The 24537-nt window shown below is 37.4% G+C and overlaps 1 protein-coding gene across 1 annotated transcript in view; it reads left to right on the forward strand.

Moving 5' to 3' along the window:
• CALCRL (calcitonin receptor like receptor) overlaps positions 1 to 24537 on the forward strand; it is an 85159-nt gene that overhangs the window by 12054 nt on the left and 48568 nt on the right. The gene's annotated exons all lie outside the window — the stretch shown is intronic.

Genomic DNA, 24537 nt, shown 5'->3' on the forward strand with positions numbered 1-24537 from the left:
GATTCATAAACACAGGGAAGGTGAAATAAAATACACCATAAGGAGACACACCACTTTGCTTTTATTGTAATATTTTCCTTTGGTCATATGCAAATAAATATCTCTACACAATACAATACAAAATGAAAAAAATATATACTTGATCTGTTTTCATGTTTTTTGAGAAAGATAGAACTTGATCCATACCTGTAGAACAATTTTGCTTAATGACACAGATAAGGACATGGGCATGAATTTGCTGACACCTAAAGTTTATCTTGGAGTCCTGTTACAACACATGGAAAACTACATCTCAAAACAGCTATATGGGTAGCAGCATAACTACATTCTCAATGTTTGGCAACCTTCTGCTATGGGTCAATGGGGAGGTCAGAAGAGAAGGTGGAGGATACCTGACTCTTGTGAAAGCATAGCTGATATTTTAAACTGATGTTGGCATTTCATCAGTTTGAAGCTCTCCATTTGAGCCTTCTTTTCAGTTAAAGTCCTTGACGTGAAACTTCTCCCAACTCAAAAACATATTTTAACTGACCATTAAATGGGTTCTTCTCTGTGGATGGGAAAACAACTCAAACAATTAGTGAAGTTTCTCAGATAATGTCTTGAAGATGAGAGCAGCTGATTAAGCAGTGTTAACAAAAAACAGACAATGTGGAGAGAAACAACCTGATTTTCAAATTGAATATCTTTATTTTTAATGCGTGAAAAGCAGGACTATTATTTTACATAGGCCTCAAAACCACATGAAGCATTGGGTCTTTGCTGAAGTTGAGAAGGCTAGTATTGGCACTGCCTTTCAGGGCTGTGAAAGCTTATGTGGAGTAGACTGTGAAGGAAAGAGTGTTGAAGAAGACAGCTATGAGATATAGAAGAACAGTGTGAAGGGGACAGCTCATAGGATGTTGGAAACGCATGAAACCCTCTCTAGTCTATCAAATCCCTCATCTGGAATTCTATTTCAACTTTAGGAATCTCATAAGGAACAGGGGAAGCGAGGAAAGTGATTCTCTTCACAATGTCAAGCAGAGGGGGAAAAAGGACAAAGAAAGTGTTAAAGGATCAATATTATAGTTAAGTAAGCTATTTTAATTTTTTTAATGCGTATATTATTTTAGTCTATGTTTCTTAGAAAAGGCTAGTTGTTGCTATGTTCCTAACTGAGGCTGCTTCGCAAAGCTGTAGCCAAGTATGTTTGCTATTCACTCTGTAATATTTAAAGTTACACATTGTCCCACTAAATTTTAACTGGCTACAGTGCTGGTCAATGATTCTATAGCACACACTGCTCCCTTTGGATTTGGGAAAGTATTACAGGCCTTCCGGTTAAGAAGGTATCACAATCCTAGAATTCAAGATACTTGTATGGGTTATTCAGTGGTGGGCTTCAAAAATTGTTCGAACCTACTCTGTGGGTGTGGCCTCCTTTGTGGGAGTGGCTTGCCACCCATGTGACCGGATGGGAGTGGCTTGCCACCCATGTGACTGGATATGAAGATGCCGACGACACTTGTCAGAACCACCTTAAATTACCTCACACACAGCACTGGCATGCAAGAATATGATGTAAACTTGTTTTTTAAAAGGCATCTTTGGTTTGCGTTAAAACAACTTCAACAAACGCAATGTTCTGATTGCACCACAAACGCAGTAGTCATCCTTACCTTTCACAAAGGCATTGAGTTTTATAAATATGAGCATGATAGTGTAGAATAATCATATCCAAGGACCAGTGGTGGGTTTCAAAATTTTTTGGAACCTCTTCTGTAGGTGTGGCCTGCTTTCTGGGTCCACTGGTGGAACCTCTTCTAACCGGTTCGGTAGATTTGATGAACCGGTTCTACCAAATAGGTGCGAACTGGTAGGAACCCACCTCTGGGGTTATTGCTCCTGATATATCTTTCCTTGATAACCTAAATAAGCCCATTGTAGCACTAAGAATCTTAGATTCAGAGACCTACTTAACAGAATGTTGTTGGGTGCACTTATTTCCCAATATTCCACTCCATTTTTATGTATGTATTTATTTACTTTTATACTTATTTATTCATTAATTACATTTTTAGGCCACTGATCTCAGTATCACATGACTCTGTGTGACATTATGCTCAGATTAATAATCAGGATTAATTAAGGTCTCTATTGATATGTGGGGTGTGTTTGTGTCTATGTCAACAAAACCAAAATGCTGGCAGTGGCTGAGAAATTGAAGCCCTGTCCCTTTTGACATGCGTGCGATGCATGTTAAAAAGGGTTATGTTTTCAATTGCCAAGGTACATCTGCCCTTTTGATGTAGTTGACATTCTCCAGTACATCTCTGAAATACATATTGTATCATGTATTCGTGTCATGCGAGGAATTGGGAATAAAATATATTTTAAAACATTTATATTATTACACTGAATATTTAATATCACCTGAAATGTTTCTGATATGATATATATTTTGCCTGGCAGTAATACACAAAGGTCACTTCCCAAACTCTCTCCTTCAGACCACTGCTGGTCTGCTAGGGTATTTCAAGTAATCGTTATACATGTGTATATATGTTTAATAATTTTATTAAAAATTGCAATCACAATGAAGAAAATGAATGCAAACTAAAAACATATAAAAGAATGAAACAGTAGAAGGTGCATGAAAGAAAAAGAATAAAATAGAAAAGAAAGAAAAAATAAGAATATAGTAAAGAGAAAGGAAAGAAATGCATAAAGAAATGATTTTCCATTCTTCATAAGTATAAGCAACTTTAGTAATTTATCACCTCCTGAAATACAACAAATGATCTTTTCTTCCCATATCCCATCTCTTATCTATAAACAGATCCTTAACACCTCATCATTTCAGTTCTGATATTAGCAAATATCAATTTAGATGACAATAAATTTATGTTAACCTTGAAGAAATAAACCAACATTATATTCCTTAATCTTAAACTTTAATTCCTTCAAATAATGTCCTAAACTTAATTTCTTGCCATTTTTTCCTATGTCCCATCTCACAAAATTTTACAAAGCTTTAACAAGCTTTTTTTTTTTTGTAAATCCAATATAGGAAAATTATCCAGGTCCCTCTCTTGGTTTATTATTTGTATATGTCTTTAAATTATCAAAACATCAGCTGCTTTCTTTTATATGTCCCGAGTAGCACATTTTTCTCTATTGTTCATATAACCTGTCATTTTTAAATTCACTTTCAAATCAGTCTCAGTCTTGTCTGGAAAAAAATGGTCCATGACATCTTTTAAACACAGTCTGTCTATAGAGACAGACACTCTTAAAATTACCTTTTGGGTTCATTGTTCAAAAACCTCCTTCAATATGTCCAGAGTTAAAACATTTTGCTCCATTCTGCATCCATAAGTCAAATTTAAGCATTCTTCTTTAATTTTCATTTTAATTTTTAATTTTCAGTTCCTGCTAGTATCCAATCTTCAATGTCATTAAAAAAGAAAAGAATTTGAACAAAAGCATTGTTCCATGGGGGAAAACTCTTACAATTAATTCCAGAATCTTACTTCATATCCACCTGGACTCTTTGTCTTTTTGTAACTTTCCAAAATCATCTTTTGCTGCTTCATCCAAAAAATTCTTACGCTTATGTTTAAAACTTCTTTCACTGAAGGAAATTCACCAGATGCTGTAAAAGTTGTTAATCCAATAGTTCCAAATAGCTAAAAAGTAGTGGACAAGCAATTTCAAAAAATGATTGCAAGTAGTCCTTGATTTACAATAGTTTGCTTAGTGACCATTCGAAGTTACAATAGCACTGAAAAAAGTGACTTATGTATGACCATTGCAGCGTCCCCGTGTATTTACATTCAGATGCTTGACAACTGATTCACATTTATGATAATTGTAGCATCCCAGGGTCATGTGATCTCCTGACAAGCAAAGTCAATGGGGAAACCAAATTCACTTAACAGCCGTGCTACTAATTTAACAACTGCAATGATTCACTTAACAAATGGGGCAAGAAAAGTCATAAAATGGGGCAAAACTCATTTAACAAATTTATCACTTAGCAACTTAAATGTTGGGCTCAATTCTGGTTGTAAGTTGAAAACTACCTGTATCCAGAGATTTTTGGCCAAATGAAATCTTGTTACCTTAAAATCAAACTGGTGTTTGAGTGTGGCACTCAATGTTTTAAACACAGAATATTTTTTACAGGTTTTTTTCCCCCTAGAAGTCATTGTGTCAGTAGATGGGGTTCTTTTGCAAATGGTTTTGGCTGCATCAGGCTTTGTTTTAATTGCTTGATGGTTGTTTCAAGAGTATCAGGGACATCAAAATCTTTTTCTTCTTATTTCTTATTCTTTTAATTTTTAAAAGAAAAATCATGGTACTGGGAGTGGGTTTTATCACAGTGGAACTTCCCCATGTGATACGTAGTCTATCCATAGACAACTAGCAAGTTGGGAAAACACTATAAGAGATCTATGATTCTCAGTCATCCAGGTCATGGTTGTCCCAAAGGTGCTTTTTCAAGAGACAATTGGACTTTCTGAGGGTTTTTTTTCCTTTAAAGTCTTTTCGTTTCTCATCCAAGAAGATTCTTCTGAAGAAGCTTCCAGAAGCAAAACATCTTCAAAGAACACCCCCCCCCCCCCCAAAAGTCCAGCTGCCTCTTGAAAAAGCACCTTTGGAATGACTAGAATAGACCCTACATTCTAATGTCTGTCTACAGGCAACTGAAACAAGACATTGATTTTGATCCACTCCTACCTTCCAATTGATGCAAATCGATGTGATCAGGAAGGAACATAGTGGTTATATTTTATTCCCAACATATCCAGTTTGGAGTAGAAAAGTTCACCATTTGAGACCTTGAAGAGCTACTTTAACAGCTTACCTACTTTATGGAACTAGCTAGATCACTGATCTGTTTCAAAACATCACACAGCACAATGTATTCCTAATACAGAACATAGTTTATTATCATAGTGAAAAACATGCTTCCGAAGTAGAAGATATGCTTCAGTACTTCAGAAATTTCATATGTCCTGGTATTATTCATAAGCCCTCACAAGTGGCTCAATATGCGAGTTCATAAATTATAGTTTGGGAATTGTAAATGGCTCATTGGAATGATAATTTCTACATCTTTCTCTGAAAAGCTACCATTTAGTCACTGAGTGATCTAAAGACATAACCATATTACAACTTTTCCCAATCCTGGTGCCATCCAGATGTGTAAACTTCTGTTCCCAGAATTCTCAGCAATAAATTATGCTGGCTGAGAACCTATGGGATGGGAAATCCCAGGCTGCAATATTGTATAATTGCTGCTTGTTTCTGTAGTCTGTGGCATTTTGGCAAACTATGTTGTCAGCTGCAGAATTCTCATTCTCTCTCTCTCTCTCTCTCTCTCTCTCTCTCTCTCTCTCTCTCTCTCTCTCTCTCTCTCTCTCTCTCTCTCTCTCTCTCCCCCCCCCACGCTATGGGAGAAAGTATAAGAGTGGACATTGTCTAAAAAAGATCTTAAAATAATCAATCTTGTCTATTTTTGTTGTTTGAAAAGACAAGAAATAATCCCGGGAATGCCTATCATAACATGTGCTCATGCTTTTATTATACTTAGAAGTGGGCAAGATTTTGCATTACAAATGTCATTGGAAAGCAGCTTCCATCATTCCTAGACTACTGAAAAATTTGGTGTTACGACTCCATTGAACTATGATTAGCACATATTAAGTAAACATCAATCTGGGCTATATTTATGAGGAAACATGACTAGCTGAAACATATGTATTTATCTTACATACTAATGTTTGTTGTTCTTACAGTGCGCAGTGTATTCCTCATGTCCATCATAACTGAACATTTTCCCAAGCAATCAGTAGCCCATGTAATAGTCTCACAGATTTCTTTGATGAGTCAAATTGTTTGTTAACCATACAATTGTAGAAAACTTTTAGAATTTGCTAGTTCCTTATATGTTCAGTATTGGATTAATAAAATGTCTTTTATATGGCGAATACTGTTGGGCTTTGTACCAGAGTTTATCAGCAAGTTTACAGAACTCTAGACATTTAATTCTGAAGATATCCCTCAGCTAGTTTTGGCAGCACATTGTTAGATTAGAAACTTCACAAAAGATGCAGCTGCAATGCCTCACATCACATCCACATTGAGTGCCCACTGCATTTTGCAAAGAAATGAGGCATTTTATGCACCTATACATTTAATAATTAAATAAAAAAATATAGAAAGTATATTCCAGGTAATTTCCTTCAGCCTTCCTGAATTAATGGATACTGGGCATCTCCCTTGACGGCCTTGAGAACTACCAAAACTTAAAACATTTTCTCTACTCTGGAAAGCAAAAACCTAGCTGCTTCTTCCTTCTGTGTCCCTAAGCAGAGAAGTGGAAATAGGTTGTGCGTTACTCTTACTTAATTTTATTATATTTTTCCATATTTCCTTTCTTTAGACCAGAAATGGAAACAGTTACAAAAATGTCCTGGAAAAAAAGGCAGAAGCTGTACTCTTATTCTTTGTCTTGGATTATTTATAGCTTGCTGATTTTTATTGTGCAAAAAAAAAAAAAAAATCTTAACAGAAAGGCCATTCTAATGAGATTCCCATCCCAATCACCAATAGGAAGTTGGAACAGCTTCTTAACATAGCAGCTAATTTACCTGAACGGAGTAGGCTCACTGAATCATTTTGAATGCCTGTCCTTTGCCGCTTTCCAGCCTGCCTCACCCTGACCTCCAGTTTCATTTTCCACACAATCTGCACATTTGGAAGGAAACATCTTTGCATTTTCTTCACTCTTGGGCTTTCCCCCCATCAACAGAGCAGCCAGTTTCCTTTTCCTTTCTCAGACCCATTTAATAAGATGACTAATCTTTTCCATACAATGAAGTGCACATCAACAAACACAAGGAAGGACAACTAAGTGTATAGTTGTCGTTTGTTTAGAGAGAATCAACGTTTTAGGATTTGTTTAGGAAGAATCAATATTTTACAATAAAGAATGCACAAATAAACCTGTTAAGAATTCTCTGGTCTCCAAAATGTACATCTTCTTGGAGACATAATTTTGCTAGAGAACTGACAATAGTATGAGTATTTCATAATTGCTGCAACTTCAGCAGCCTGGTGGAATAATAGACCTTCAGAAAGATACTGCTTCACTCTTTTCTTTAGGCGCACCAAAGATTGCATTTGATTGAACCATGGATTTTTTGTTTCCAAACTCAGAATGCTGTGATTAATCCAAATTATCTTTATTTTAAACATCTTTACTTTAAAGGGTATATTCCATAGCTGTTCTGTTTAAAGTAGTGATTGCTAATATGCATAATTCTGGAGGAAAAAAAGAGTGCATGAGCGGAGGGAAAAGCTTAATTAGTTCATAGATACTTGGGCATATGTTTGAAATCTATGATTACATTTACATTATAATACATTTAGAGTGGATTAATTTGCTTATGGTACAACTCGTGTACATGTTTCTGCCTTCTATAAGCTGCTGGATATGGCACCCAGCTAATTCACCAAGTTTGGAATAATATTCTCTGAAATAACCTGCAACTAAATAAATATTTTTTCTATTTTTTCTATTTTCTTTATTTCTTTTTCAGGCAAGTGATCAAATGCAAATGTGCATAATATGCAGGACATATTCAATATGCATATCTACAAAAGGTATGCTGTTGAGCTTTTGGATTGGTGGTGGTGCAGAAATTATGTTGCTTTGTTTACAGAAATAGAATGGAATGGAATAGAATAGAATAGAAATCTTTATTGGTCAAGTATGATTAGACACCCAAGGAATTTGACTTTGGTGCATATGTTCTCATTCATCCAGAATCATAACATACAACATTTAGTGATAGTCATAGGTTACTAATAAGCAATCAAATCATACTAGGAAACAAATAAAACAATGTAAATTGTAAAGATACAAGCAATATGGTTATTGTCGTAAGTGGGAAGAGAAAGGTACTAGGAAGGAAGAGAATAATAATAATACAGTCTTAGTAAATAATTTGACAGTGTTATGGGAATTAGTTGTTTAGCAGAGTGATGGCATTTGGGGAAAAACTGTTCTTGTGTCTAGTTGTCTTGGTGTGCAGTGCTCTATAGCATTGTTTTGAGGGTAGGAGTTGAAACAATTTATGTCCAGGATGTGAGGGGTCTGTACATAACGGTTAGTCTTTTCAGGCAGAGAAGACTCTTTTTGCTGTTATATCAAGCACTGAAGTGAATCCATTGCTATTATGATCTCTGCTTGCTTCTATGAGTGGTTGATAGGCCGATACCTCAGCCTGTCAAAAGTATGCTTAACTTTTTGCTTTCATCATTTTCTCTTGGAAATTTGATTTCCAAAGAAAACTATCTTTGGTTCCCCTTCCACCCCATCCAATCCGTTGATGATGTATTCAACTTAGATTGCCATCCCATCTATTTTTGTAGCCCTAGGATGAAAGATAAAGGAGGAGGGGGCTTGCAGCAACATCCCATTTGTTCCAATGTCACTTGGCCTGTTTTGAAGTTGTTCCATGATTTTTAATTAAGACCTTCCCAAAAAACGTCTCTTTACTATTGATTACTTCCTCCTCCCCCTAAAAAAAAATTATGTTTGATTATTTCACTTTTCCTACTATACTGCAATCTAATACCTCCCAACATGGCAAGTTGTAGAGATGAACCCAATACTGTATCATTGTATTAAAACAGCAACCACTTGCATATTTGATTCTCTCCGGGTTAATCTTGGAGTGGGTTGAAGATAGCAGTGTTTAAGCCAGACCAAAAACTGAACTGGAGAATCAGTATTCCTTTGTGGGGTCTTTGGCTGTATTGTCTTCTATTAGTATCAGTAGTCTCCTTCTCTGACATTCTCATTTTCTTTTTCAAACATGCCCTTCTCTTTTTTTCTAGGGATAGATAACTTGTCACAAACGTTCAGAATAAATACATTGCAGAGGGCTTTGAAAATTATACTAAAGGTCATAAATTACCCACCTAAAAGATCAGACATGAGTTATAGGCTTCCTTATTTACCTTTCATTTTTCTTCCTTTGTCTCATAAGCTTTTTCCTTACGGCTTCTAATTGTCTTAACCAGGTTGTTGGGCAGACCAGAGTTAGCATTAATTCCCAAGGAAAACAAATTGCTATATCGTAGTTTTAGATTCAGAGCAATCCAATTTGAGCAACATAGCAAGCTATATTCACATCCATCTGGAAATCAAGGAAGAACTATCGTATTTTTCGGAGTATAAGATGCACCTTTTTCCCTCAAAAAAGAGGGTGAAAATCTGGGTGCGTCTTATAAACTGAATATAACATTTTTGGCCTCCTGAAACCCCATTCTTTCACCAAAATGGCTGTGCATAGCCTTTAGGAGGTTTCCAGAGTGCTCCTGGGGGCTGGGGAGGGTAGAAATGAGTGAAAAATGGGCTCGTTTTTTGCTAATTTTTGCCTCCACTCCCACCCCCAGGAGCACTGTACAAGTCTCCTCAAGGTTATTCATGCCCCTTTTGGGCAAAAAAAGGGGGCTGTTTTCTGGAGGTCTGCAGAATGCAGAAACTTTTTTTTTAATTTGCCTCTTCAAAATCTTGGTGCGAAAAACTATACTCTATACTCCGAAAAATACGGTACTTTCAACTGTCAAATCAGTCAAATTCTGAACCTGTTTTGCAGCAGAGGCCAGGAAGAGAGGGGGCAGTTACCATATTGCTGATTGAAGAAAAGTATCAATGATAATCTGTCAAATCTCAAGAGTCTTTCTAGGCCTTCCAGAAGACACCAGAGATTGGACTCTCCTGCTTGAAATAATCTCTTCCATCATGGAGATCCAGTCAGGATGGGAGAAAACTTGACTGTAAAAAATATGATTTCTGTAACACAGTTATCAAAGTCTGGAATGCCCTATCCAATTCAGTTGTCTCAGCTACAAATTTTCACACTTTCAGTCACAAATTGACTTCCCATAATTACTTCATAATTAGGTTATCAGTAGAGAGGGTTAAGTGCACTAATATGCCTATCATCCCTGTCATTGTACAGGGCGGGGCATAACCTTTTCCTAGGGGGTCACAGCAAGATCGACAGCAGTTTACAACTTCCGCGACACCTCATTTTAAAGCCCATAAAAAACTGAATTGAATGAGCTATTAAATGTTAAATTTGCTTTAAGAATGGCTGGAAAATTCGATTCGGAAGAACAAAGGATCATTGACAGAATAAAATGCATTGCCTTTCGAGAGGCTCGCGATGCTGGAGCCAGATCTCAATTCGCCAGATCTCAATCCGGCAGAGAACATTGGGGCCATAATTAAGGATGAAGTGGAAGCTCTGATGATTCAGGAGCAAGGTCAAAATCGATATTCGGTTGAAACTTTGAGAATGAATTTGGAAACTGTGTTGAAAAATCTGGAAAATCGAACGGAACTGTTTGAAGATTTGTTGTGTTCTTATCCACCTCGTTTGAATGCTGTTCGAAGGGCTAATGGTGGTCATACTGACTATTAAATCGTGTCAATAAACTCAGTTTTTGATGGGCTTTCGAATGGTGTATGAATTATTTGTGTTGTTATTACAAGTGTTGCTGTGACCCCCTAGGAAAAGGTTATGCCCCGCCCTGTATTTTTACTCTCTTATTCTTGTTATTGTTTTTGTTTGACAAATTCCAATAAATAAATAAATAAATAAAAACCATGCAATTCTCTTTTACTTCTCTTTGTAATCAGTGCTTTAATTGACCTAAAGTCAGCATTTGACTTAGTCCCTAGGGGTCTGTTGGGGTCAAAACTGCTTAAAAGTTCTATTGACAGACATTTGTTGTTCTTAATTAGGTCCTTGTACAATCAGAGCTCCAGCCAGATCAGGTGGTCTGCAGGGAGAACTCTCTAATCCTATCCCGATTAAGAATGGAGTAATGGCAGGGATGTGTTCTGGCTCCTCTTCTGTTTAATATATTTTTATCTGACCTGGCCGGTTACATTGGACATATTGAGTCCCACGCCCTGAAGCTGACAACTACAAGATCCCGCTTCTTCTCTATGCTGATGATGTGGTTCTCCTTTCATTGTCAAGGCCAGGACTGAAAAGATTACTTTCTGCATTTGGGTCTTACTGTGTTGAAAACCATTTGGCTATTAATTATGATAAATCGAAAGTATTAGTGTTTTTACTAGAGCCCGGAAATTGTATAACTGGGATATCAGTGGCAATGCCGTTAAACAGGTTTTCCATTTTAAGTATTTAGGTATTCAATTTCAGAACACCGGTGCCTGGACACCGAACCCAGGTGCTGAACTCGGCCTCCTGTAGTCACCAGCAGATTTTAAGATTCTTTTATACCCAGGGCAGCCAGTTCATTCCTTCTGCCCTACATATTTACAAAGCCAAAATGTTGGCCCAAACCCTTCACGGTATTCCCATATGGATACGGGTCTTCAAGGATTGCATTGAAAGAACCTAGGCTGCTTTTCTTAGAAAACTTCTGGGTCTTCCCCCTTGTGTTGGTTTTGCCCCGATGTACCTGGAACTGGGCATACGATCGTTGGAATGAATGGCCTGGATTAACACCTTTAAATGGTGGTTTCGGGTGCTTTTTCTGGCAGTTCCTGGCAGCTACCGCTCCCTGGTGTTCGTGGACTCCCATATTTCTTGCTGGGAGAAAGAACTGCTGAAGAAACTACATCTGCTAAGTTTTACAGAGGATGCCTTGGGAAACTACGACCTTAAGGACACCCAATTTAGGGTAGTCCAATGGCTTGTGGATATTGATTTTACAATATCTACGAGCCAGAGCCAGCAAAACTTGCTCCCCCCCCCCCGACTCTCAACCAACTTAATAATTATGGATTGAGGATGGTTTCCTATTTTTATACTTTAACCATTCCCAAGTATAGAAGAGCTTTTTCTTTAGCTCGCTTTAATGTCTTGCCCTCAGCACTTATGGATGGTCATTTTAAGTGGCTCCTGATTAGCTAGAGGCTATGCCCTTGTGACAGAGCTGAGGTTGAAACCGTGGAGCACGTCCTTCTATTTTGCCCCATGTATAACGCAGACAGATCTAAGTTACTGTCTCTTCTTGAAATCGTCCCTTCTAGACCTAGTGGCTGTAATTTGTTTGTATATTGCCTTGGAGATGGCTCCTCATACATCACCTCTCAAGTTTCCAAATTTTTCTTAAGAGCTGTAACCATTAGAGGAGAACGCTGTAACTTCCCTCAGTTAAGCTTTTGGTGACTGATTGCTATGATGCTATGATCAATTCTCTTATGTCTCTTTTGTAGTACTCTTGTTTTAGTCTGTGACCATAAATAAAGTATTATTATTAATGTCTCCTTGTAGAATTAGTAAGAATGCTTAGCAAGTATGAGGAACAGGAGTATCAATAAAAGTAGATCATGCCAAACCAGTCTTATTTCATTCAACACAGTGACTAAATTACTGTATTTTTCTGAGTATAAGACACACCTTTTTCCCTGAAAAAAGAGGGTGAAAATCTAGGTGCATCCTATACACTGAATACAGATTTTTGGCTTCCTGAAACCCCACCCCCTTCACCAAAATGGCTGTGCATAGCCTTTAGGAGGCTTCCAGAGTGCTCCCGAGGACTGGGGAGGGCAAAAATGAGCAAAAACTGGGCTGTTTTTTTCTCATTTTTGCCCCCCCCCCCAGTCCCCAGGAGCACTGTACAAGTCTCCTAAAGGCTATGCATGCCTCTTTTAAACAAAAAATGGGCCTGTTTTCTCAAAAAACAGGCTGGTTTGGGGAGGTCTGCAGAGTGCAAAAACTTTTTTTTAATTTGCCTCTTCAAAATCTTGGTGTGTCTTATACTCCAAAAAATATGGTAGCTATTTATGATATTTTTTAAAAAATAGATATTTCATTAATTTTTTTATCGTAAAATAATCTCAGAAGGGAAAGGCAAAATATAGTTTGTATGTAATATGCATGAATACACATAAACTAAAATGAAAGTTACAAATGCTATGTACGAAGAAGTAGGGATAAAAAGCCTGAGGCAAGTTTTTCATTATTTGAATTGAACTTTTTATTATTAATTCAATCTTGGCGTGTTTGTTCTGAGAAATTGAACTAGTGTAGCTCTCTCAAAGATAAATATGAACTTTACATTACCAAATGCAATTTCTATGCTTCTACTTTTTCAAAAGTTTAAAGCAGATGGATATAAATTGATACCTTTTTTATGTCAGATACTTTGAAATCTTGTTCTTCCATTATAGACAGTGTTCAATTTACAACCACAATAGAGATCAACATTTCTGTTGCTAAATGAGACATTTGTTAAGTGAGTTTTGCCCCATTTTATGACTTTTCTTGCCACATATGTTAAGTGAATCACTGCAGTTGTTAAGTTAGTAACATGGTTGTTAAATGAATCTGACCTCCCCATCGACTTTTCTTGTCAGAAGATCACAAAAGTTGATCATGTGAACCTGGGACGCTGCAACTGTCATAAATATGAACCAGTTGCCAAGTGTCTGAATTTTGATCATGTGACCATGGGGATGCTGCGATGGTCATAAATGTGAAACAGTCATAAGTCACTCTTTTGCTGTTGTAACTTTGAACGGTCACTTAACAAACTGTTGTAAGTTGAGGACTACCTGCTGTTGATATTTCTGCTTTTTAGATTTTCCTTTAAGTTTTTAATTTAGTCTAGCTTCCTGGAGGTGATTAGCTCTTTTTAATATCCGCTGTCCTTTCTCCTTTCCTATATTCTGGATATTGCTGTCTCTTTATTCCTTATAACACCAAAATTTAGGGAATAAATTTTGTTACAAATAATTATGTCAGAATCAATGCCTTCAGTTTTTTCCCAATTATCGCGCCTCTTGAATAGAATAGAATAGAATAGAATAGAATAGCTTTATTCTAAGTCCAAGTGTGATTGGACACACAAGCAATTTGTCTTGTTTAATTTGTTTAATGTGAAATCCACATTCAAAAGAGACCAGAGTACTGTGCTTAAAAGAGTTAGTCAAGACAAAGGGTTTTCTGTACCTGCTCCATCTCTTTCCCCATGAATCTGTTGATTATTCATTATCAAATTTATATCAAACCTAGCAACCGTATATATTTCCTCCAAGAGGATCTGTCCCTAACCTGATCTCTCAGATTTTCCTAAAATGCACCAATTACCATAGTAACTGAGTCCGCCTTCCTTGATGCTAGTCACCCTCTTGTCTTTTCTCCTACCTTTCCCAACTTTAAAACTTTCTCCAGAAAGCTAAGTATTCACATAATGTGTCCAAAGCAAGAACATTTGAGCCTGGTCACTTGTCCCTTGAGTGAGAACTCTGTGTCTATTTATATTAATTGTACAGAAGGCCCAGAGGTGGGTTGCTAATTTTTTATTATTGGCTCTCGCATGCTTGTGATGCTTCTGTGCATGCGCAGAACCCTCTGGGTGGGTGGGTGGAGCCTTCCACCACCACTACTTCCAGTTCGCCCAATCCGGGCCGAACCGGCAGCAACCCACCTCTGAGAAGTCCTCTTCCCACTTGGATCTAGTCACCCTGTTTAATTCTTGTTTGAAAATTATACAAGCCTGATCCTAGGAAGAGTAGTAGAAAATAGGAATGTTATACAAGTAATCCTTGACTTACAACTACAATAGGGACTGGAAAATTCATCCTTAAGCAGTGCAATCAATAAGCGAGACATCATAAAGTTGACTTCCAACTTTCACTGCCAGTTTCCTTGACTTTGCTGCCAAAAGTAAGCTGGGTAGGACACAGATCACATGAGCATAGGATGTTGCAACCATCATAAATGCATAACAGTTGGCAACCACCCAAAGCATGATCATGTGACTATGAGGATGCTGCAATGGCAATCAGTGCTAGTTGTAAGTAACTTTTTATACTTTGTTCATTATAAGTTCAAATGTTTGCTAAAAAAAATGGCTGTAAATCAAAGACTGTTGTATCTGAATGGTTCTGCTTTAAGCCTGATAACTCTGATTGTAGAAACCAGTGAAATATGTAGGCCAAACTGATGATGTAATATCAAATGCCAGTTTAAAAATTCCATATGGAACTATTCATTTAATACCTAGGCATTTCTTCCTGTCCTGTTATATGAGAAGTGCTGAACTGACTACATGTTCTAGATTATTCATTTTAGAAGAGCTGGCACAGGATTTGAAGTAAGATCTGGACGAGAAAGTCAAGCAAAACTGGAGGAAGAACTGAGATTCAGCTAAATTAAATCTACTAAACCTATCAGGACAATTTTCTTCTAAATATTACTTTTGGAAGATCTATCTTTGTCTAGGAACAGAAAAGAAATCCAGCATAAATTTATTTTATATCAACATGCTATGATCCACTGAAGTATCTACCACCATACTTCAGGCTATAGCAGGGCAGAATTCATTTTGTAGAAGTTAGCATCCATTCAGGAAAGACTTGGCCAGAAATGGCATAAACAGCATTTGCTTATGCGGTGATTTCCATTCATTGGTCCTGGAAAGATCAGTGGAAATTTCCTGTATCTTCATCCATATTTTAATGGGAATCCAAACAGAGAGAACAGTCCATTTCCGGACTTTGTTTTGTATGTTTTCATTCATAAATCCATTTTGTCCAGGTTCCACATTCTGACAGAATAAGAAATATTGCATTCCATTTTATAATTTGAAAACTATTTTATCCGTAAATTGTGAGTTTATGTGTGTGTGTGTTTTTAAACGTTACTGCAAAATTGGAAAAAGCTTTCTGATGTTCGAGTCTGGGAAGTACTAAATTTATCTCCTTTTTTTGTCAGAATATGATACAGAGGAATTCCCCAAACATTCCTATTTGTAAATAAGCTGCATAAAGAGGGAAAGATATGATACTCTTTTCCAGTTCATGTGGATCTGCTTATTTAACTCAATGTGCCACTGCATTACAACATTGGATGAGAAAGTCCCAGGGATGAAATTCAGCAGGTTATGGAGAACCGGTAGCAGAAATTTTGAGTAGTTCAGAGAATCGGCAAGTAGCACATCTGACTGGTCCCAGAATGGGATGGGAATGGAGATTTTGCAGTATTCTTCCCCTGGAGTGTGATAGGAATGGAGATTTTGCAATATCCTTCCCCCAGGAGTGGGGTGGGAATGGAGATTTTGCAATATCCTTCCCCCAGGAACGGGGTAGGAATGGAGATTTTGCAGTATTCTTCCCCTGGATTGGGGTGGGAATGGAAATTTTGCAATATCCTTCCCCCAGGAGTGGGGTGGGAATGGAGATTTTGCAATATCCTTCCCCCATGAATGGTGTAGGAATGGAGATTTTGCAGTATTCTTCCCCTGGAATGGGGTAGGAATGGAGATTTTGCAATATCCTACCCGAGGAGTGGGGTGGGAATTCTAATTATTCTGTGTGCATCCTTAAACTCCTAGAGTAAATATAGGACCGTGGTTCTCAACTTTTTCTTCACCATGTACAGTAGAACCTCTGGTCACGACCATAACTTTGGTTGCACATCGATTTGGTCATGACCTGAACTTAATTTTGGAAATTTGGTGCTTACAAAAAAATTGCGTGGAAGGGAAAATCAGCCACAGGGAAAAAATTGTGAATTTTTCTGATTGGAAACATATTTGGTTGTGGTCAGAAGAGTTCATGACCAGAGTTTCTACTATACTCCCTTTAAATATGGATACCTGAGACTTAACTCCAGATTTAAGTTGTAACATTTCTTCAAGCCTTCATGGATCCCCTGTGATGATATCATGGACCCCCGGATCTACAGGTTGAGAACCAGTGATATAGGATATAAGTGAATGAGCGAAAAATGATAATTCTAAAATGAGAACATTTGTACTGCATTTTAATCTTTGTTGTCCTTGAAATAGGAACTAGTTGAGGCTTTCCTTATGTAATGATGTGAAGATGGTTGGATTTATGATTCCCCAAATTCTCAGCTAGCATGAGGAGGAACATTTGAACTTATTTTCACCAATACAACAATCCCAGATTTCTTTACACAATAGTCTCTTCTGTTTGAAAGATGGAACAGAAGGAGTACCTGGTACCATCACTTCCCTCTAAACAGTTGATGGTGAATCCTCATGTATAACTGAATTGATAATTCAGATTATCTATGCAGGACTTCACCCACACTTGTTGCCATCCTCCTGAGGATTCCTCTACGACATTTGCTGCCTAAGGTAGAGGAAATATAATGCCCCCTTTCTGTTCAGCTAATTGGGCTAATAGGCAAAACTCATTTTTTTCAAAACTGTGGATCCTTGGTGATCTTTGAGCTTGGTGTTTTCAAATATATTTCAGCATACAACTAGGTAACATCACCAAATCTAGAGGTAGTAGGATTTGCTTTCTGTTTATATAGAGCTTGCCCTATCAATGTTAGTGGGAGGATTGTTTTCTTCTTAGTAGATCCTTGACTAGGCTGTTATACCTTGTCAAGTATATACTATATATATACTGTTTAATTGTTTTCTGAATTTGTAATTCCTTGATTGGGGTATTGTTTACTGCTTGATTGGTGGTCTGGTATTAATGCAATTTTTTTCAACACTGGAAATCTGATGACTTTCTCCAGGATGCCTAAGTGGCTAGTTTAGCAAGTGTCAAGGCAATGTGCAATAAACATAGTTGTTTGCCCTTGAGAGAAGTGGGGTGGGAAGAAGGCTAAGAAAGATCCATGACTTAAGGTTATGACTTCATTTCCCAAATGGCAGCATCTAATCTTGATCTTGCTCAATTTTCATTTGAGAAGATTGATTTGTTACTTTATTTATCTATTTACAAGATTTATAGCTATTACAATCTACCAACTCTGAACAACAGTAGCTGCAAAAAACTTCTATTGACACCATTGTTACAGGATGTAGCATAATGTTCTTGCCAAAGCTCAACTTCAATTAAATTCAAGAGGTTTGTGATTCTCAGCTACTTAATAAAGCTTAACTTAGTTCTAAATATTTCTAATGTTTTCAAAATAGAAATTAACTCATCCATCTTCATTTCAGCCATCCCACCAGGAATGCTCTGTATCAGTAAACATCCAAACTTTTCATATTTTATTTGGTTCGTATCACAAGAGCCTTATATATAAGAAGATGTGGAAGAGAGCATGAGACTGAGTTCTAGTCCTCCAACGTGGGTTGTTGTAGGGAAAATTGGAAGAAGAAATATTATACATGTCCATTGCCTTGAGTTACTTAAATAACAATAAAGGCAGGATAAAAATCAAGTCAAATCAATAAATAATGAAGTCACTCAAAAATGCATAATTTTTATCCAAATCTATCAAGTTAGTTTTTCAATTCAGCAAATCGAATAAAAATAGGATGAAAAGCTCATCCACGCTTTTCACCCACCAGCAAAACATTTTCCTTCTGTCCTCATTGGAAAGGCTCTGAATCTAACAATAGTCTTGCTGTGTACAATAAGTAGCATCAGCAGAAAAAGAAACTGGTATGTATGTAGCAGTTGCCAAATAAAAATAATAAGCAGAAGGGAGACTTGAACTCTTCCTTCAGAATTAAATACTGTATCACAGTTAATTCTTATATATTGTTGCCGTGGAGGGATGTGGTAATAGTTTTTAGCGTGACTACATAGCTCTGCTTTCTGAAGTGAAATGTATTGTTTAAGAAGGTCAGTATTTTTACCATCATTTTAAATTCAAAAGTAAATACCATTCAACAAAATCTTTGACAACAACAAAATTGTCTTTCTTCTTCAAGCGTCTGTCCCTTTTACTGCTTCACCTTTTACAAGGAAAATCAATAGCTTTTCTCAGTTGTCTTTTTTAGGCAACAGAAATATCAAGTCAAATAAGATTATTAGTCAAAGACCAGAGACCAGAACTAGTTAAGAACACTCAAGAATATTCAGTTAAAAACTCTAGAATAAAATAATAAATAACATTAACTGGTTCTGGTCTCTGGTATTTGGCTGTAATAAACTTACTTGACTTGAAACAGAAATGTCATTTCCTGTATTTTTCCCATTTAAAAATTTCCAGAACGGTTCTATTAATCAGTTAGCAGAGAAAAAGGAGGGTAGGCTGTAAAAAACTGTTTTGACTGTTAGGACAACTGTTCTTTTTTTCAACTTTAGCAAAATAGCTATTTCTATGATCCTTGTGAATTCCATGCCCTTGTATAGCATCAGCCAGAAGAAAGCATTGTTTCTGATTGTCATAAACTGATGGAAGATTAAATGGGATTATCTCTTCTTCATAACAGTCCTTTGAAATAAATCTAGAGAAATGGCTTGCATAAACCAAATCAGAGAGCATTACTACTGAGCAAGAACCTAACTTTGTTTTGTCCTAATTAAAACCCAGCCCTGTAATTACATTTTAGAAGACAAGGATTTCAATCAACCTAATTTAAATCACAAGGGGGGGGGGGTGTAAAATAAAATAATTAATCTAACTTGCTTCCCAATGCTAGAAAACAAACACACATACATATGGCATAGGGACTCATGATTAATTCCTCAAGCAATGTCAGTTTATTGCTAAAAGAAGCATGAGGATATTAATTTGGATATGCCTTTAGTTGTTTTATTTATATGCTAAGTACCTTTAAAATAGTGATGTGAAACCAAAAACATAAGCCAACAAGATAAAAGCAAGCCAAAGGAAAAGGTGACATAACCAAGGTCAACCAATAGTAATTCAGTTTCCAACCACTTCAGATGGGCTTATCCAGCAACCTATCCAATGCCTAGGGCAGTGGTTCCCAAACTTGTCAACTTTAAGACTTGTGGATTTCAACTCCCAGAATTCTCCAGCCAGCAGAGCTGGATAAAAGTATATAAGCCCAGCTTCACTGATTACAGGTTTGAAAAGGCAACGTGGCTCCACCTGCAATCAAAGGCTCGGATCGGAACGCAGCAGGGGAATGGGGGGGGGTGTATGGCAGAGGAACTGCTTTCAAGCCATTGGAAAATATATCCAATCCAACTTCTGTGTGTGCGTGTGTCTGTTTGAGAGAGGGGGGAGGGAGGGAGGAAGGAGGGGGAGGGAGAAGAAAAAGAATGAAGGAAAACTTTTTCGCAGAGGAGGAAAACAAATGCTGTCACTTTAAATCGGAACTAAGCATGCCTGGCTGTGGAATTCTGGGAGTTGAAGTCCACAAGTCTAAAAAAATTTGAAACCCCTGTGTCAGTGCCTCACCAGCCATAAACCTCACTGCACGTCCTTCAAGGATTGTATTTCTTTGCAGTCATCTGGTTCTTAACACTCTCTCTGAGACAACTTGGGGATTTATCTGTGCCCTTAGAGTCACCTGAATCATAATGAAAATTAGTGGGAATCAGTGCAAGAAGGGAATGAACAGATCAATAAATGGTCCCTGTTAAGGGCCACATGAGTTCTGGAAAAGGAACCGCAGACTGAGAAAGAGGTACAATTTTTGCACACCCTTGACTTTACATGGTCTTTATAGCATAATGTTACAGAACACTATGTAAATTCAACAATCCTCAGTGCTTTTGGCTGTATTCCTTTGCCTTAACAACTGTTTTAATACCTTAAAGCTGCTGGAAACCACAGGTTTAGAATGCCAATCCAGTGCCAGATATCTTTTTAAGTTTTGATATCTCTCCCAATCATGTTACTTCAGCACTATTGTTGGTCTTCAGATTAAAAACTTTAATAACAACATTTTTGGGTGTTTTCAGGTTTTTTTTGTTTTTTTGTTTTGCTATATGTATGGCAACGCCTTGGGAGGGCAACGCCCTGTACTTCCTTCATACACATTTGTGTTGGGCCAGGGGGTGGGGGGTATGGCAGAGTCACAGATAATATTTTTATCTTTTTAAAATTAAGGGTTACTCTTAATGAGTATTACAAGTACGTCCATTGTAAGACTCCTCATTTAACAAGTTACTTAAGAAGTATGCAAATAGTGTAATGGACCCAGGTTGCAACCATCACTACAATAATCCTACAACAGCAGAGATGCACAAAACCCCCTCTTTGCTACTATCAGTGTTATCTATTTTTGTTGCCCAAATGTGGCAGCCCTTGTAAAAAAAAAAAAATCAAAGATGTTGTCACAAAAAGGAATACATTCTCTTTTGCTAGGCACCTAATAAAGCTTTTGTACTGAAATGCCTCCTTTGATCTGGTTTTTTATGTGAATGATATAGCATAAACATAATGATTTGCAATAAAGATTTTAGAATAGAATGGAGCTCTTTATTGGCCAAGAGTGATTGGACACACAAGGAATTTGTCTTCAGTGCATAAGTTCTCAGTGTGCATAAAAAATACATTCCTGAAGAATCATAAGATGCAACACTTAATGATAGTGTGGTATCTTATGATAGAATACTAAATAAGCAATCAAAATTCGGCAAGAGCCAAGGTGGCGCAGTGGTTAAATGCAGCACTGCAGGCTACTTCAGCTGACTGCAGTTCTGCAGTTCGGCTGTTCAAATCTCACCGGCTCAGGATTGACTCAGCCTTCCATCCTTCCGAGGTGGATAAAATGAGGACCCGGATTGTTGTTGGGGGCAATATGCTGACTCTGTAAACCACTTAGAGAGGGCTGAAAGCCCTATGAAGTGGTATATAAGTCTAACTGTTATTGCTATTGCTAAAATCATACTAGGAAACTAAATAAAACAATATAAATCGTAAAAATACAAGCTGCAGTCTTAGTAAATAGTTTGACAGTGTTGTGGGAATTAGTTGTTTAGCCGAGTGATGGCATGTGGGGAAAAACTGTCCTTGTGTCTAGTTGTTCTAGTATACAATAACCGTGATGGTGAACCTATGGCATAGGTGCCACAGGTGGCACACAGAGCCATTTGTTAGGGCACACGAGGCCTCTGGAGCCTGCAGAGGGCAGAAAAAGTGAGTGAGGGTGTCACACACGCATACACTCTGGGGTTGCACATTATGGGTGTGGGCACACTGCGCATGACCCCCCTACGCTCCCTCCCGCTTTTGGCATGCGATCCAAAAAAGGTTAGCCATCACTGCTCTATAACATCATTTTGAAGATAGAAGTTAAAACAATTTATGTCCAGGATATGAGGGGTCTGTAGATATTTTTCACAACCCTCTTTTTGACTAGTACAGTATACAGTCCTCAATGGAAGGCAGGTTGGTCGCAATTGTTTTTTCTGTAGTTCTAAGTATTCATTAAAGTCTGTGTCTGTCTTGTTTGGTTGCAGAACCAAACCAGACAGTTACAGAGGTGCAGATGAGAGACTCAATAATTCCTCTGTAGAACTGAACCAGCAGCTCTTTGGGCAATTTGAGCTTTCTGAGTTGGCGCAGAAAGAATATTCTTTGTTGTGCTTTATTTGATGTCATTTTGATGTTAGGTGTCCATTTTAAGTCTTGAGATATGATAGAAACTTGAAGGTCTCTATGGTTGATACTGTGTTGTCTAATATTATAAGAGGTGGTAATATAGAAGGGTTTCTCCTAAAAAAAAATCAGATCTATATTCTCTATTGTTGTCATTTATTTCTCTCTTAGTGAGTCCACGCAAGGGGGTTGTTACTACTTTTTAATTCACAGTTTAGCACACTTTTTTAGTATAATGCTATCCAAACTAACTAGGACTAACTTTGCTTAGGTTCAAATATCCAACAAAGTCACTTCTATTATAATATGGATCTTGTGTGACATGTGCCTATTTGCAGTATTCCACCCCCATGCACACACTTGAACATTCATCTGCTGTGCCTCCAACAGTGTGGGAAGATTTCGTTAAGAAAATTGCCTCTTTACATGGTGAACTGTTAAAAATCCCTATTGTGTGAATCGGTTAGAAACAACATTCCACCCTGCTATGACATCACTCAAACAATATAGAATCTTAATCAATTCACAACTGCAGTATTTTGAACCAACAAGCAGAATTGTAATCGAAATTATCTAGCTCAACTTTTTCTTATGTAGGATCGACATTGTGTAATTACAATAATGTAATAGAGTGTGCAATAAGCGTCCCTTAACTGTTTCCTTTCTGTATAAATATCTCCAGATGGGTCCACCCCAAAATATTTGCTTAACTGCTTCCAGATCCAGATTCCAAGTCTGACTTCAATCAACTTATGTCTGGTCACAATAACAGAATAACGGTGTTGGAAAGGACCTTAGAGGTCTTCTGGTCCAACACCTTGTCAAGGAGGAGGCCCTATACCATTTCAATTGGTTGTTCAATCTCTTCTAAAAAAACCTTCTAGTGTTGATGCACCCACAACTTCTGGAGGCAAGTCATTCCACTGATTAGTTGTTTTAACTGTCAGGAATTTTCTCCTTAGTTCTAGGTTGCTTCTCTCCTTGGTTACTTTCCATCCATTGCTTCATGTCCTGTTTCCAGGTGCTTTCAAGAATAGGTTGACTACCCTTTCTTTGTGGCTGCTCCTTAGATATTGAAACACTGCTATCATGTCACCCCCTAATCCTTTTCATTAAACTAGATGTTCCCAATTCCTGCAACTGTTCTTCATTCATTTTAGCCTCCAGTCCCCAATTATCTTTGTTTCTCTTCTCTGTACTCTTTCTAGAATCTCAACATTTTTTTTATATCGTGGTAACCAAAACTGGATGAAGTGTTCCCAATGTGGTCTTACCAAGGCATTATAAAGTGGTATTAACACTTCATGTGATCTTGATTCTATCCCTCTGTTTATGTAGCCTAGTAGAGTCTTGGCTTTTTTGGCAGCTGCTTCACACTGCTGGCTCATATTTAAGTGATTGTCCACTAGGATTCCAATATCCTTCTTGCAATTACTTCTATTGAGCAAGGTACCACCTATACTATATCTGTGCGCTTGGTTTTTCTTGCCTAAATGTAGAACCTTACTTTTTTCACCATTGAATTTTGTTAGATAGTGTTCAAGTCTGTTAAGATCCTTCTGTACCTTCAGCCTATCTTCTGGAATGTTGGCTGCAGATTTGATGAGTTCCTTATCTATCCCTTCATCTCAATCTTTGATGAAGATATTGAAGAGTACTGGGCCTAAGACAGAGCCTTGAGGTGCCCCACTGCATATTTCCCTCCCTGTAGATGCCTTTCATTAAGGACTAAATGTTGAGTGTGGTTGGTTTGTTGGTCCCATTCTTAAATTCTTGATCTTAGTAATCGCCTGCTATTAAGCAGCCAAAATTATTTCCTTCATTTTCCAAGCATTTGTTTTAATTCTGCTCTCTGGATCAATAGAGAATGACTTTCCCATGTTCTGAAAGCTAGCTATTTGATATATAAGCACAGCAAATTGTCTTTTCCCTTAATTTCTTTTCCTCTCAGGGCTTAGCTGTCTTAACATTTTTCTGGATGCGTTGTAATTTGTCCAGTTCCTGCTTACATGTTACTGTCCAGCTTTGGAATTAGTATAGATATACAATAGCCTAACTTGTACAAAATGGAGTAAAAGTACTAATTCTTATAATTTGGCTGCTGTCAAATTATTTGCAGCCAAATATTTGGCACAGTTTGCCTGTGAATGTCACATACATACATACCTTTATTCCAACTCTGCTTTGCTGGAGTCAGTTTATTCAACATTTTTTGAAAGCAGCACTGCTGATTTCTAGATAGGTA

The sequence above is a fragment of the Thamnophis elegans genome, chromosome 1 (assembly GCF_009769535.1).
Source record: "Thamnophis elegans isolate rThaEle1 chromosome 1, rThaEle1.pri, whole genome shotgun sequence".
Classification (NCBI taxonomy): domain Eukaryota; kingdom Metazoa; phylum Chordata; class Lepidosauria; order Squamata; family Colubridae; genus Thamnophis; species Thamnophis elegans.